Source organism: Pygocentrus nattereri, chromosome 24 (assembly GCF_015220715.1).
Source record: "Pygocentrus nattereri isolate fPygNat1 chromosome 24, fPygNat1.pri, whole genome shotgun sequence".
Lineage (NCBI taxonomy): Eukaryota > Metazoa > Chordata > Actinopteri > Characiformes > Serrasalmidae > Pygocentrus > Pygocentrus nattereri.
Genome location: NC_051234.1, coordinates 13179328 through 13194606, shown reverse-complemented (window position 1 = coordinate 13194606; position 15279 = coordinate 13179328). Strand labels below are relative to the sequence as shown.

At 38.1% G+C, this 15279-nt stretch overlaps 1 protein-coding gene across 6 annotated transcripts in view; it reads left to right on the top strand.

Annotated features, from left to right (window-relative positions):
• Window positions 1-561: 561 nt before the first annotated feature.
• Window positions 562-15279, top strand: part of arhgef1b (Rho guanine nucleotide exchange factor (GEF) 1b) — a 59336-nt gene continuing 44618 nt past the window's right edge. For 4 of the 6 annotated variants that reach the window (XM_017703983.2, XM_017703982.2, XM_017703981.2 and 1 more), the window contains exon 1: window positions 562-869. The gene's annotated coding sequence lies outside the window, so the exon portion shown is untranslated. The remainder of the gene's footprint in view (window positions 870-15279) is intronic. The other 2 variants (XM_017703984.2, XM_017703980.2) reach the window with 1 other exon arrangement.

Genomic DNA, 15279 nt, shown 5'->3' with positions numbered 1-15279 from the left:
TATTACTCATTCATGTATTTCCAGCACTTTGGTCTGTAATCACTATTTTACACAGCTTAGATGCTATGAGAATATTAGAACTGGGTTTCTCCAATTCCACTGCCCAAAATGTACACCTTGCACATACAAGGTGATCATCGCCCTGGAAAGGCAATCAATAAGCATTCATTTTGCATTTGATAAATTTGACAAGAATATTAAATTATTTAACAAACAGGAGTGTTCAATAAACTACGTGGCCATTTTAAATACAGAAACATTTGTTACGTTGGGTTAAATCATGTTTAATTGGTATGTTCAAATGCAATTGCAAACATGATACTTGGATAACTGACTTCCCCACATGACAAAAGAGTACTGGGTAATCAGGCCAAGGTATCGTTAAAGCTTTTCCTGCGTTTTAGGCCACCGTCACAAGTCACACACATCCTCACCTCAGTTTGTTATTTCACAAACCAGCACTGTTGCACAGACGTGTAGCTTCTGTGCTTTTGGCCTTGTGCAGCTAAATGGAGGGGAACGGAATTGCTGTAACACTGTGCGGAACCCGCCGAGAGCCTGCTCTGTTTCAGAATTCTGAGCTCCTCTTCGCTGCGAACTCGAACAGGAAGACGGGTGATGTTTGCAAAATGTCTTGCAAATAGCTCGAAACAGAGACATGCCCATATGCAGCCTATATTTACCTTCAGCTGAATCATTTTCTGAATATTCCGCGTGATATTGTCGGTGTGCAATAGAAATATACATAACCTATGTTAGCATAGCGACTTTCGTCTACTTCCGCGTACGGTGTGTTTTTTTTTCCACGGCAACTTTCGTGCAGGGCATCCTAACAGGCGTCTGTCAGTTTGTTTCACGTCCTTTTAAAGGTAAGTTACTTTAAAAAATTCGAAATACAACCCGAGCTGTAACATTGCTTTAAGCAGCTTTTGTTTTCTCTGTTTTGTGTCGCGGAACTGTCCGGTGCGGTGTCTGTCAGAATGTTTTGCTCTGCTTTGCTTGGTTAGCTGGGAGCAGTTAGCCCTCATTTATCTCGATTGGCGAGAACAGTATTTGATGTAGGTTTGAAACCGGTCTTAGCACAATTATATTTTCTTTACAGAGAGTACAGTAGGTTACTCTTGCTTGCACATTCGCGTAACGTTCGTGTTATGTTACATATAGTTATTACACGGCCTTACTGACAACAAAATAGGAAGAAAACACTGTAAGCTGTTCAAATGTTGGCGCTGAGTAAAATATGAAATTGCAGTAGCCGTTAATATGAGATCGAGTCAGGTAGCTTGCTGCGATAGGCCTCCCTGTTGTAGGCCTTGAATGTGATCTTTTTAGCACTTATGATCTTATCTGTCACTGACATACATCATAGGATTCTTTATCTGCCTGAATGATATTTTGTAAACACTAATTTTAATTTTTTACAATACAGGAGAGTACTGTATTACAGGTGTCTGCAATAAAAACTAGACTGGTGCTGTTTTGTTTTTATTTATGTGTTTTAATTTTGGCTTAAAAGTAAGTAATTTGCCTTCTTAAGATCTAATATCAACGCAGGGAGGCAAACGAAGATGAGTCAGTTTCTGGACAAAAATCACAATCCTAAAGTACTGAACTAGAACGTCAACATGGCTTTAGTGTTCTGTAATTGTGTGCTGACGGGTTTAGATTCAGTGGAGTAGTCTAGATTGCCATAAAATAAATTTTAAAGGGTTTTGGAAGAGGAGGTGCTCCTTGTACATTGACATTTGGGTGGATTGTAGCTGAACCGTGTGAAGGGGGGACCCTATCACTTCCTTTTTCCTGTGCTTATACTGCTTTTCTTCTCTTGTTCTTTCTCCCTCCACCCTCACTCTCTCACTCACTCAGACACTCGCACTAAGTGGCAAGTCTAGTCTTGTCAGCCTTAAACCTACCAATTCCTTTCTTCCCCATACACTTTTATCTGTCTCTCCGGCTCTGTCTGTTTGTGGTTCATATTCTCTCACTATTTCGCACTGGTTTTGCTACGAAGGAAACATTCCTGCAGGTGTGAATGAAAAAAGAATTGTACTCTGATGCTTATGAGGGAGTAGGCAGGGTTCGAAGGTGATTTTGAAATAGCATTAGTGGTATAAGCCCAACAGAGTGATTCTTGGTTGTTCTTCGGTCAAATATATTTTTAGCTCTTTAATCTACTTCCCCTATTTTTTCCATGTCTCTTGCATGACCATGTAGGCCAGTGATGGCCAACCCTCAGGGAGATATACCTTCCTGCAGACTTTAGCTCCAACCTTAATTAAACCCACCTAAACAACCTCTTGATGTCTTCATAAGTCTTTGATTAGTTGAATGAGGTCTGTAAGGTTACAGGTAAAACCTACAGGAAGGTTGATCTCCAGGAGCAGGGTTGGCGACTTCTGGTGTAGCACTGAAGGCCACCTTTAGTTGTACCCAGTATTGAAAACTTGGATATAGATTCCAAAGAGATTCCACATATTTCCCACTATTTACTGCTACTACCATTTACCTTTTCAGTTCTTTCTAGGTTTTGTATGTTCATAGGTGTCACTCTTATTACATAGATAAAGTAAAATGAGCCATCTCATATGTAGTTACTAGGAGTACATAGGAAGACTGAATGAACTTGACACTTGAAGCTGTAGTCTTGTTGAAGAGCATCTTGTTGGCAGAATGTTACTAATGTGAAATGTTATTAACAGATAATTATTTTTTCCCTACTTGCTGGTGCAAGCCAACATGAGTATATACCAAGGAGGCTACAGTATAGAGACTCCTGTTGCAGCAGTATAAAGATTATTAAAGTCCTTGTAGATGTTTCTGTGGTCCAGAGGAGAGCTCATTTCCATGTCAGTGTCATTTAAGGGCTTGGGGAAAACTATGCTGATCCAGTCTTGCTTAGGTCTGTGCTTACTGAAGAATTGTTTAAATACATTTAAAATGTCACACATGGCTGTTGTTTGACATGTGACTGTACGAATGGCTCAATGTGAAGAACCACTCAGCAAACTCAGTGTGTGTTGGAATGAGTCTGTTACATACAACATGTAGGGACTGTCGGGATTGCCAGTGGGACAGGAAATGCACAGGAATGATCAAAATCTTGGAGACGTCTGTCCACTATGTTATCACTATCGGGACAAGTTAAATCAGAGTACACAGGTATTTAAATTTGGTATTAAACAACATAATATTGAAGTAATTTGGTCAGTACCGTAAAAGTATAAAAACTCTGACCTATAGCTTTGATTATAGCATTTTTTTTGCTAAAGGTTTACTGTTGCAGATAAAACATGAGAATTTCTGACAAGACTTTTTTAAATTGTTTGTTCTTTTTTAGTTTTTTTCATTTTTCATGGCCATGAGCTAGAGATTAAGAATTGACCAATCTGAAAGACAGTAATTTGTAAATGACAATAAAGGATTATTTCTGTTCAAAAATTAATGATGTCATGTGGTGGTGATATGAGACACATAACCATAAGTGTCTGGAGGAAAAAATGCACTTCCAGGTTTCTTTGGAGAACAAAGAATTCTTACTGTCTTCTTTCTCAATCGCAAATGAGTACATAATTCAGTGTGTTTTTTTTGTTTTTTTTTTTAATTACAGAACAGTTACCTGTACTCTAAGGGCCTGTTGTTGTGGTTGTAAGATCTAGCCGTGGTGTTTTGTCTGGATTCATGTTGTATCCAGCCCAGGCATGATTTGAAGCCTGTTTCTTCATACGGTTTGACTTGGTGGCCATCAAGAAAGCATCATTCATGTACCGTAACCCTTGCTTAAGTGCGGAAAAAATACCAGAGCTTAGTTATTAACGAAAGCAATGTCTGTCACAGTTACATTCTATGAAATGAGTAATAATGGGCACAAGTCGTGTTAATCTGCTGCATTGGTAGCGTACAGTCAGTTACCATGGACAATAATTAATTGTACATTAATAATGTACTTAACAGAAAAAGTAATTACTTTAAATGCATTTATAATAGAAACCAATTGGATGAATTCCGTGCATGAATATTTATGCAAACGTATTTTTAAAAAAAAAGTGTCATTCCATCAGAAATTTGCATTCTCATATTTTGAACATTTTCACAGATTTCAGGAGCTTCCTTTTGCTTTCTTTAAGAGTGTTTAGTGTATTAGAGTCTTTCATTTTTGAAGTACAGAAAAACATCAGTTTTAATGCTGCGTGATGGGAAACCAGTGGTGTCAACAGCAGGATATGATAAACATTGATGCAAATCATTTTAAGGCATTTTCTCTAACCTCCCTCTTTATGCAGAAAAATATTGAAAGAATACAACACATTCTAGTATGTAAAAGTACTTCTGCATAGTCACCTGAGCAGCGAGGGTGGGGTAAGTGTTTTAAGTGCACAAGATTCTCATTGAAAATATTACATGTTACCTCACTCTTTTGATGTTGTTTTGAAGTACATGACTTGTGCTGCACCATAGCTTGCAAAGCAACAAGTGCAGTCTGTCTTCAGCAGTGTTGGGGGTGTGGCTTAGTGGGTGGCAGCTGTTGATTGGACAGAGTGCTGGGCCTTTGCGTTTCACTCTGCCTCTCCAGAGTTCTGCCACTGGACACAAATGGGACATGATGTAATGCTCCCAAAACATCCTGTTTTACACTGTTACTGCTTTGGGTAGAACATGTGCTGTTACTCAACTTTACTGTTTCTCTCTCCATACTCACTCTTTCCTGCAAATGCACAGAGACAAGCATTGAAGTGTCTAAAATGAACGAGCACATTCACTTAGAAAAACACCTAAACACAGCCAACATTAACACACAAGCATGCATGGATTGATTTGGCAAAGGTGTAGGTGTGTGTGGCAGACAGATAGACCACATCTGTGTGCACTCAAAGGGGCTCTGTGTTGGAGGCAGTGCAATTACTCCTTGGATTTGAAGTTCCTATATTAAACATAGAGGCTGAACTGGAGACTGACGGAGTACGTGACTGTGCCTCTCAATGGCTCATTCGCTTCAACTTGGCCTCTGACCTTCTTGGCCCCTCTACTTACACTTGAGGAAGATAGAAGGAAAAAGTTTGTAAGATATTTTTTAGGATGCTGATTTTAATGGAATATTCCAGCATTTTTCAACCTAAGCTCTTTCTGCCACATTCGTACCATGCTGTCAATTACCCTGGGCAGTCTTTTGATGCGTTTCCTTGCATTTACACAGGGAAATAATTTACTTCTAATAGACAATGCGCAGTTGCTGAATTCTGTGAGTAAACCATGTAATGCAAATTTGAAACTGTTACAGACTTAGAGACATGACAGATTGTGTTACTAAGCTAAAGGAACCTGTGAAAACTCCACCCACACAACTATGCTCACATATGTCTTACCACAAATTCCTCCCACTGGCGTACTAGTCTCATCAAATTATACAGCTTAATTTTCACAAGACAATAGACTGTATGCTGTAGATTTAATACTTAGAGATTAGGCTGAAAAATGCTGATGTATTCCTTTAAAGCTTTGTGATGGTTGTTGGTAGTGGTGATGATTATTTCAGCCCTTGTCTTCAGTGACCCTAATAGTTCTCTTTGAATTGTTGGTGAGTATTTTATTGGTCTGGAGTAACTCTGTGCGTATTGGCCTGTGATCATGGTAGCAGCCCCTCAGATTGTAAAAACAAAGAACATGCTCATTTTTTGGTTTATTTCATGCAAGCACCAGCCCATTACTAAGATTCCCACATGTGAACCTAATGGATCCTTTAAACATTAGGGTGATGTTATATTCTGCATTATACATGCATTTTTCCTAAAATAGATGATGTTGTAGCTGCGGCAGCTGTTAAACTACTCTGGATAAAAGTGCTCAGGGCTGCAGGCAGATATCATGGCTACAAAAAGTCATCCATGGTGCAGTTCACATTTTAGCACATCTTCAGACCACGTCGCCAGATTTCAGACATCAAACTATTCAGATAAATATGGCTTTGGTTCTTAAGAGAAACAAATTTCAGCTTTCATACAATCAGCTTAAGCTAAATAAATACAGAGAGCTTCAACGCACATGCTTTGACTGTGCTTCCTCCTGCATCCACTTCAGAGTTAGGAATCGTCTAAAAATTAGTAGTAGTACTCGTAGTAGTAATGGTGGTAATAGTAGTAGTACTTCTGTAAGTACATCTACTAATATTTCTTGAGACATCATGTGTAAAATTTCTGCGAGCATCTGCAAATACAGTTACATAATGTACTTATTATAATATTAATAAAAATATGAATAAAATAATAGCAACTAGCAAACAGCAATTTGTAGACTGTTCCCAATGCTAAGGCAGACCTGAGAGAAAACACAATAATAACATATGAATTAGAACTTAATTGTTAAATAAAAGGCAAATAAATTAACGTGGTTTTACCCATTTACTGTGATTATTATCTATGCGATTTCTTTAATGACAGGTTCTATCACTGGCACAGGTCTATGTGTGCAAGTTGGAGGATCTGGAAATGAAATGAGCGTAGTTAGAATTACTGAGGGTAGTCAGAGTAGTTAGAATTAAGGGGGATTAGAGAGAAACTAGGAAAATTCATACGGTTTCCAACCTGCACCCACTGATGCAGGCACATTTAAAATGTTGGAGTGAGTTGAAGTACCCTCTCTGGAGATGTGCTTAAATCCTAAAGTGTATTTTGTCATGAACATTCAAATGCTTCTGTTACTGATAATGTCACACAGCCTTTTATGGGTTATAAAAAAGATGGTGGATAGATTTAACTTATGTAGTTACATAGTGATTATACCACTGTACTTGCAAATGACAGAAATTTACTTCCAATTTTTTTTTTTTTCCGTTGATTTCTTATTCGGAAAATTTAAATACCAGATGTTCAGTATGGATATTACTAACAAGACTGACAATAATAATTAGCTTCAATAATCCTCAACAAATGTTTTCGCTGCTTGCCTCTGAGTCATTGTGTAGGATGATGTGAGTAACAGTGATAGATGAAGGTACAGGTTATGTTTTAAATGACTTCCCATATTTTTCAGACATGTTTTTAAAAACAGAGCTGATCTCGTCTACATTCTCTGGTTTTCCATGACTGTTTGGTTTGAATACAAAGTGATTACTATAATGACCTTAAGCTCAGTAGTCCACACCTCCACTCCCCACCATCCCCCACCCATAATAGGCTACTCTTTCCATGGGCTAGATTTCTGCCATACATGTCTGTGCATGTGCATTTCTGTGCATTTCTACTGGACTTTAAATTTTATATATAATTATAATTTAACAGGGGTGGCAAGGTGGCATGGTGGGTAGCACTGTCGCCTCACAGCAAGTAGGACCTAGGTTCGATTCCCCAGCCAGGTGACCAGGGTCCTATCTGTGTGGAGTCTCCATGTTCTCTTCGTGTCTGCGTGAGTTTCCTTCGGGTACTACGGTTTCCCCCCACAGTCCTAAGACATGCAGTCAGGCCAATTGGACATAGTAAATTGCTATATATATATATATATATATATATATATATATATATATATATATATATATATATATAATCTATTGTAATTTGTAATTTCTGCTACAGAAATAATTGTTTATCAGTGATTTTTGTTTTTTATTATTATGAATTGGTTTTCATTATAAAAGCATAAATAATAAAAAATGAAATTGGTACAATACAGCCTATAAATAGTAATTTATTTATTAAACATTTGTGTACTGTATTATATTTGTTAGTAAGAAGCAGTCTTGTCATGCTGCACTACAATTGGGAACAACACATGGTTACTTGAGACTTTGCATCATTTATTGCCTTGGTTGTGCCTTGCATAGGAATAAAATGCCTTTTACCTTTCCTTGTACCTTTTGTTTAATCCGTTTTTTTTTACCTTCAGTGGCCCAGTAACTTGGTTAATTGTTCCAGGACCAGTTGAGAAAATGGAGGGCAGGTGCTGATGAAGCATGACAGAAAATATGAAAAGCTGTTGCTGTTTCCCTGCTCTTTGGGCTGGATTTGATTACATAAACATTACGCACTACGTGACGGCTGCTGAATTGCATAATTGTCTCTTTTTGGTACTTGGAATAATTCTGCTGTATTCCAGCATTCAGTAAATCTGGTTGAGAAACAGAAAATGGGAAGAAAAACAGTTGCAAATGAGAGAAAGTAGGCTACTGAGGCATTTGCACATAACTTTCTTTCACACATCCTGACACCTTGTCATTCTGTATCACACTCCCTGCCTCAGCTCTCTCTCAGGTTACATCTGGCCATGAAGATTCAGAAATGCAGGGATTTGCAATTACATGTCCAATACTGAATTATTTATAACTATTATCAGCATGGTGGAAATGGATTTATTTCAATTATAAAGCCAATGCTACACAAAAGTGCTATGACAACAGTTTTTAAAATTTATTTGAAATGGTTTTGGTTAAATAATTGCTATTTCTACGTGATTTCTATGCTCAGATTGGCAGCTTTGGATTAGAAGCACAGCCTGTACTTGATTGCCTTTCAATTCATCACAGTGGAAGTATTTAATTCCAAGATGCATAGATCAGAGATATTGTTGTTTCATACTGAGTGACAGACAATAGGTATTAGTCTTGCAAACTCATATGTTACTAGGTCACTTGTGTGCAGAGGTGTGGAGTATGGGATTTTAACCTCAGTGTTGCATTAGTTACTTAAATATTTATTGTAGGTTATATTGCATAACTGTTCATTGATTACACAAGCTGTAAATGACTTTACTGGTATATGATGAATATAGTAAATAGCTAGCTGGTCTGCAATAATTGCACAAATGTGCTTACCATGTATTTGATCAGATTAATGGTGTGTAAACAGCACAGAGCTGTATGCAAAAATTAGGCTGTAGCTTGAGTCTTTAGTTGACAGATAAAAGATAACTGGTGAGCTTGAAACGCAAGGATGGAACATATCAAAATGGATAGGTTTGGTTCTGAGATCTGATTGGCTGAGCCATGTTTTAAGACATTATAAAATACTTGATATACACACACTTATGCTTGTACACAGTGACTGAACTTTGCGTGAATTCTGTGCCGAGATAATAAATAACATTCCCTGTATGGACAATGTAACGTAGTACTGTGGGGCAAGACAGGCATATGTGTATATATGAATGCCTGAAAGCACATTAAACATACTCTAAGTAAGAACGTGTTTTATATAACCAAAAATGCTTCTGAGTATGACTGGAATATGTAGTAATGAGCTATTGAGCTATTCAGTTTGTCTTCATAACTCATTGCTATCCATTGACGTCCACCACATCCTTCTCTATTGTTTCACACATATGTAATTTCTTCACGCGCTGCGCATCACACTTTCTCTCTGAGAACATCATGTGTACACTTTAAAGTTGTTCTTCAACTGTAATGAGAAACCCACCTTTTGTTTATTGGAAATGAAATTTTATTTGACTCATTTTTACTTTTTTACTGATAACATATTTAAAACAAAATTATTTATTTCTCATTTAACAGTTAATCATTTACATCCCTTGTTCCAAATTAATATATTAAGACACTGAATGCTTGAGAGCAACATTGGAAGTTTTGCTTTTAGAATGTTTAGGAATAAACTGAAGAATTTTAGTGTCTGTCCTGCTCAGAACCCCTGGTACAAACTGATAGAGATTTAAGAGAAGCAATCACACTGGTATTATTACAGCTAATTTTTTTAAAAAATGGTCTGTGAGAATCTGACAAGTGTGAGTTTCCTTCGGCAAGTTTCTAGTGAACTCTGCATTAGTTACAATATCTCTCTCTCTCTCTCTCTCTCTCTCTCTCTCTCTCTCTCTCTCTCTCTCTCTCTCTCTCTCTCTCTCTCTCTCTCTCTCTCTCTCTCTCTCTCTCTCTCTCTCTCTCACTCTCACACCTCTGCAGAATCTGTAAAACTCTCTACCTGTCTACCTCTGCAGAATCTGTAAAACTCTCTACCTGTCTTCAGGCTCATTCTTATTAGCCTGGCTAGCTCTCAGAACTTTTCTTATCTCTTGCAGTATTGAAATACCACACAGTCTACAGACAGAAGGACAGAAACGAAGTGCCTTCATTATATTCTTTTCCAGAGAAAAACCTGTCTGTAATAACCTTTGAATGTTGGGGTGGACACATTGCACATTTTAGATTTTTGTGGTAAATATTGCAGTATTTGAAAACCAACTTTCCCAGATAAATCCTAGATCCTAGATGGGCTAAATATTTACTCGCAATGAAAAAATTGTGTTAGAGGGGGCATAAAAGCAATGTTTTGCTAAGGGCTGTATAATATGGTCAAAATACCATTTTGTAACATATAGTGATTGCAGTGTGCTTTGCAATAATATGAAGCACATTATTGTTTTAATGTGACATGGTTCAAAATCAAGCTGCATTATTTTGAACAAAGATATTAATGTTTTTAGACATTCATCATAACACTAACAGAAACTCATCTAGAACATCTAAGGTTGCTTATAACACACTATAAAATAACCTGGAACTTTGCATCTTTGTGCAGTATCAGTATTATAAAGGATAATGCCATTATCATAATAGTTAACAAACAATAGATTATGTAGCCCTGCTTGACGGTGCTTGCCTCCCCATTCGCTTTGTGTTTGTGGCACTGCACAACCTGCAGGTTCCCTCAGGTTCTTGCAGCGGGCAAAATTGTACACCATGTACTCTGGTTGCACCATGGAAGAAAAGCTGGCGATATGAAAGTGTTTTGAAGTGTTTGCCAGGCTTTCCTGTATCAAATACATTTTCAGCTATGATGTGCTTTCCTCTCATGTTCTCAGAGTAAACTGTTTTAGGAACTGTGTTGAGGTGGGAAGTTTGCTGGACAGCAACAGATTGTGCTGCAAATCTAATTGATGATAATATTGATTGTTTTAATTATTTCATTTTGTCCCTGGCCTTACTGTTGTTTTAGGGTTGAGCCAGAATTAGCTGTATCTATATGTTTTGGTCAGAGTTTCTTATCATTTTGTTCCAAAATAGAAGCATATAAAAACCACTGCATCTGTCGAAAGCCAACACGGTGAACAAGAAGCACCTCACTGCAGTACAAAATTCAGCTTCATCACATTCAAGTTCATTTTTCATTCTACTTGTACAGATTTAATGTAAAACTTGCTGGTTTCCAGTTAAATGATGTGAGGTTTGTGAGTTACAGTGTGATTAGGCTAGTAATGTTAGGTACAGCAACAGAAGCTTAGCATTTGTCTTACAGACTTTAGACTGGCTGCTTGGTGTAAATTTCAAGCCACCTGTCTGTTGATGATCAGCGTCTTGTGAGGTCAATACCATTTTGTCTTTTAGCACAATCGACTGATGCTCATCAAGATTGAGGGCAAGAACAGGATGATGAGACACATTATTGTTTTAATGTGACATGGTTCAAAATCAAGCTGCATTATTTTGAACAAAGATATTAATGTTTTTAGACATTCATCATAACACTAACAGAAACTCATCTAGAACATCTAAGGTTGCTTATAACACACTATAAAATAACCTGGAACTTTGCATCTTTATGCAGTATCAGTATTATAAAGGATAATGCCATTATCATAATAGTTAACAAACAATAGATTATGTAGCCCTGCTTGACGGTGCTTGCCTCCCCATTCGCTTTGTGTTTGTGGCACTGCGCAACCTGCAGGTTCCCTCAGGTTCTTGCAGCGGGCAAAATTGTACACCATGTACTCTGGTTGCACCATGGAAGAAAAGCTGGCGATGTGAAAGTGTTTTGAAGTGTTTGCCAGGCTTTCCTGTATCAAGTACATTTTCAGCTATGATGTGCTTTCCTCTCATGTTCTCAGAGTAAACTGTTTTAGGAACTGTGTTGAGGTGGGAAGTTTGCTGGACAGCAACAGATTGTGCTGCAAATCTAATTGATGATAATATTGATTGTTTTAATTATTTCATTTTGTCCCTGGCCTTACTGTTGTTTTAGGGTTGAGCCAGAATTAGCTGTATCTATATGTTTTGGTCAGAGTTTCTTATCATTTTGTTCCAAAATAGAAGCATATAAAAACCACTGCATCTGTCAAAAGCCAACACGGTGAACAAGAAGCACCTCACTGCAGTACAAAATTCAGCTTCATCACATTCAAGTTCATTTTTCATTCCACTTGTACAGATTTAATGTAAAACTTGCTGGTTTCCAGTCAAATGATGTGAGGTTTGTGAGTTACAGTGTGATTAGGCTAGTAATGTTAGGTACAGCAACAGAAGCTTAGCATTTGTCTTACAGACTTTAGATTGGCTGCTTGGTGTAAATTTCAAGCCACCTGTCTGTTGATGATCAGCGTCTTGTGAGGTCAATACCATTTGTCTTTTAGCACAATCGACTGATGCTCATCAAGATTGAGGGCAAGAACAGGATGATGAGACACTTGACTACTCGACTACTACTTGACTACATTTTAATGAACTCGCCTGAAATAGCAGGCATCTTACAACTTCAGAACCAAATGCTTATATGCTGTAAGTAGGGCGGGCCAATATAATGATAACAGTAATTATCGTGATATAACTTTCTTCAATAAAACTATAAGAAATGTTTGATGTAATAGACACAATAGTTAAATCACATCTGCTTCTCACAACTACAGCATTGTGTTACAGCACTCCAATGGTCATATTTTAGTGCATTTTGTCCAAGCAACAAAATAAAGGAAAGAGGTGGGTTCATGCTAGTTACAGCACTATTTTAAAAGAAAGTAAATTGAAGATGCTGTGTGTGTGTGTATGGGGGAGTAGCGAAGTAGCGCACTACTTTTTGTAGTTAGCTACAAATATTAGTAGCTAGTAGCTGTAGCTCCAACAGTTTTATAAAATGTAGCTGTAACACCTACAAATTTTTGTGTAGCTATAGCGAAAATTTTCGCTAAAATTTTGCTACAGGCTTCAGACAATCAGAGCAAAACCTGAACCGTGGAGCACAGTCGATTGTGCAGTCCTGGACAGTTCGAGCAGACGTGCACGCTCGAACCCCACATGCTGGTCACCTCTTACTAGCAGGCTTAATTCATGGGTTGTAAACGAAATGTTAAGGAGAGCTGTTTTGTCCTTTCAGCAAAAATCAAACCACCTTGGGAGCCACGACATTTTATGTCCATTTTACCATCTTGGCTGTAAGTTCTTCATTCTCAGTTCTAATTGTCCCGTTTCATCTTAAGTGGTGCCTGAGGCATTTAAGGTGGAGCAGGAGAATTTGAACGAGAAGCCAGAGAAGGAAGCAGCTCTGCAGTAGTACAGAGATTATTTAGGCCTGATTCTCACCCCAAACAGAGCCACAGTCACTGATGACAATTTTGAGGCTAAGATGTTGCTGAAGTATAATAAAGGATCTAAATGTGAATGACTATATATATACACCGATCAGACATAACATTTTGACCACTTCCTTGTTTCTACGCTCATTGTCCATTTTATCAGCTCCACTTACTACATAGGTGCACTTAGTTCTACATAGTGCAATAGTTCTACAGTTACAGACTGTACAGATCTGTTTCTCTGCACAATTTGATAGCTCTCTTTTACCCTGTTCTTCAGTAGTCAGGTTCCCCTTGGACCCTCACAGAGCAGGTAGTCTTTGGGTGGTGGATCATTCTCAGCACTGCAGTAACTCTGTGGTGTGTTAGTGTGATCCACTCATACCATCGCAACACAGACACAGCAGTACATCTGGAGTTTTTAAACACTGCGTCTGCTCCTTGTCCAACCTATTAGATGCACCTGTGTTGTCGGTTCACCCTGTAGATGTAAAACCATCCTCTTGTCCTTCATCAGTGGTCACAGGATGCTGCCCACAGGATGCTGTTGGCTGGATACTTTTGGTTGGTGGACTATTCTCAGTCCAGCAGCGACTGAGGTGTTTAAAAACTCCAGCTGCACTGCTGTATCTGATCCACTCAGACCAGTGCAACACCCACTAACACACCACCACCACCACCACCACCACGTTAGTGTTACTGTAGTACTGAGAATGATCCACCACCCAAATAGTACCTGCTCTGAGGGTCCACGAAGAACAGGGTAAAAGGGGGCAACAAAGTATGCAGAGAAACAGATGGACTACACTCTGTAACTGTAGAACTATAACGTGCACCTATATAGTAAGAGGAGCTGATAAAATGGACAGTGAGCATAGAAACAAGGAGGTGGTCATAATATTATGCCTGATCGGTGTATCTTGATGAAATGTTTAAATTGGAGCAGTTTTATGTCCACAGTAGATAAAACTGCACAAAATTCTCTGGTTTGAATTCAGTTATTTTTGTTGATTTTTATTAGGAAAAACCTGGAATGATTGACTGCCTGTAGTCTTAATTCTTGTTGGATATCATACATTTGGGTGTGTAAGTTTGATTGTTGGTTACACTTAAACTCACTTTTTGGTGATCTTTTTGCAGCTTTTCAATTGTGTGTTTCTTTCTGGCACATGGTTAAATGCAGTGTCTTGTTCACACATCAGTTGGGCTTGTTTGGTGTGTCAGGTGGAGATTCACAAACATTCTGACAAGAATGTTGAAAGTAGCTAAAAAGTAGCAACTGCTTTTTCTGGAAAAGTGGCTAAATTATAGCTAGCTACAAATGTTCAGAAAGTAGCTACAAAGAAGCTAACTACTAATTTTTCAGTAGCTATCCCAACCTTTGGCACAGGAGAATGGGAGAACGCTAGCTTCCCAGTCTAGCTGTTTTTATCAGCTGGCTAACTTGAAGCAGCGCTCTGTCAGCTTCTTCATCACAGCATGAAGAACTGATGCTATTGTAGATCTCACAAGACAAAATAGCACTGATTTCAGTTTAAATGTACCTAAAAGGAGGACTCTGTTTGTCTAGTGCGAGAAAATCACACTGCAGTTAAAGCTCTTACACAGCGAGCGTCAAATATGCTGCAGTTCTTCCACTTTCCAACTACTACGACAGAATCAAAAAACCCAGACTTGTGTTTGAATACTGTGATAAACTCTGACATGGATGAGATAGGAGTGATGGCAGTAAGACAGTGTGATCGATCATTGACGTACTGAGCCAGCTAATGTTTGTTGTTTGTATTAAGCTGATGTTGTTGAGAAACTAAACAGTTTAGCATTCATCATCAGGGAGCCTAGCACTTATCACAAGACAGTTAAAACTATTGTTTTCCGTCTTAAATTATGAAAATTACAAAAATTGAGGCTGTGCTTTTCTAGCTGGTAAAAACAGCAGAAACTTTCTCCCGCTATCCCATGACACATTTGTAAAATATTCCATCTTTAAACGTAAAAGAA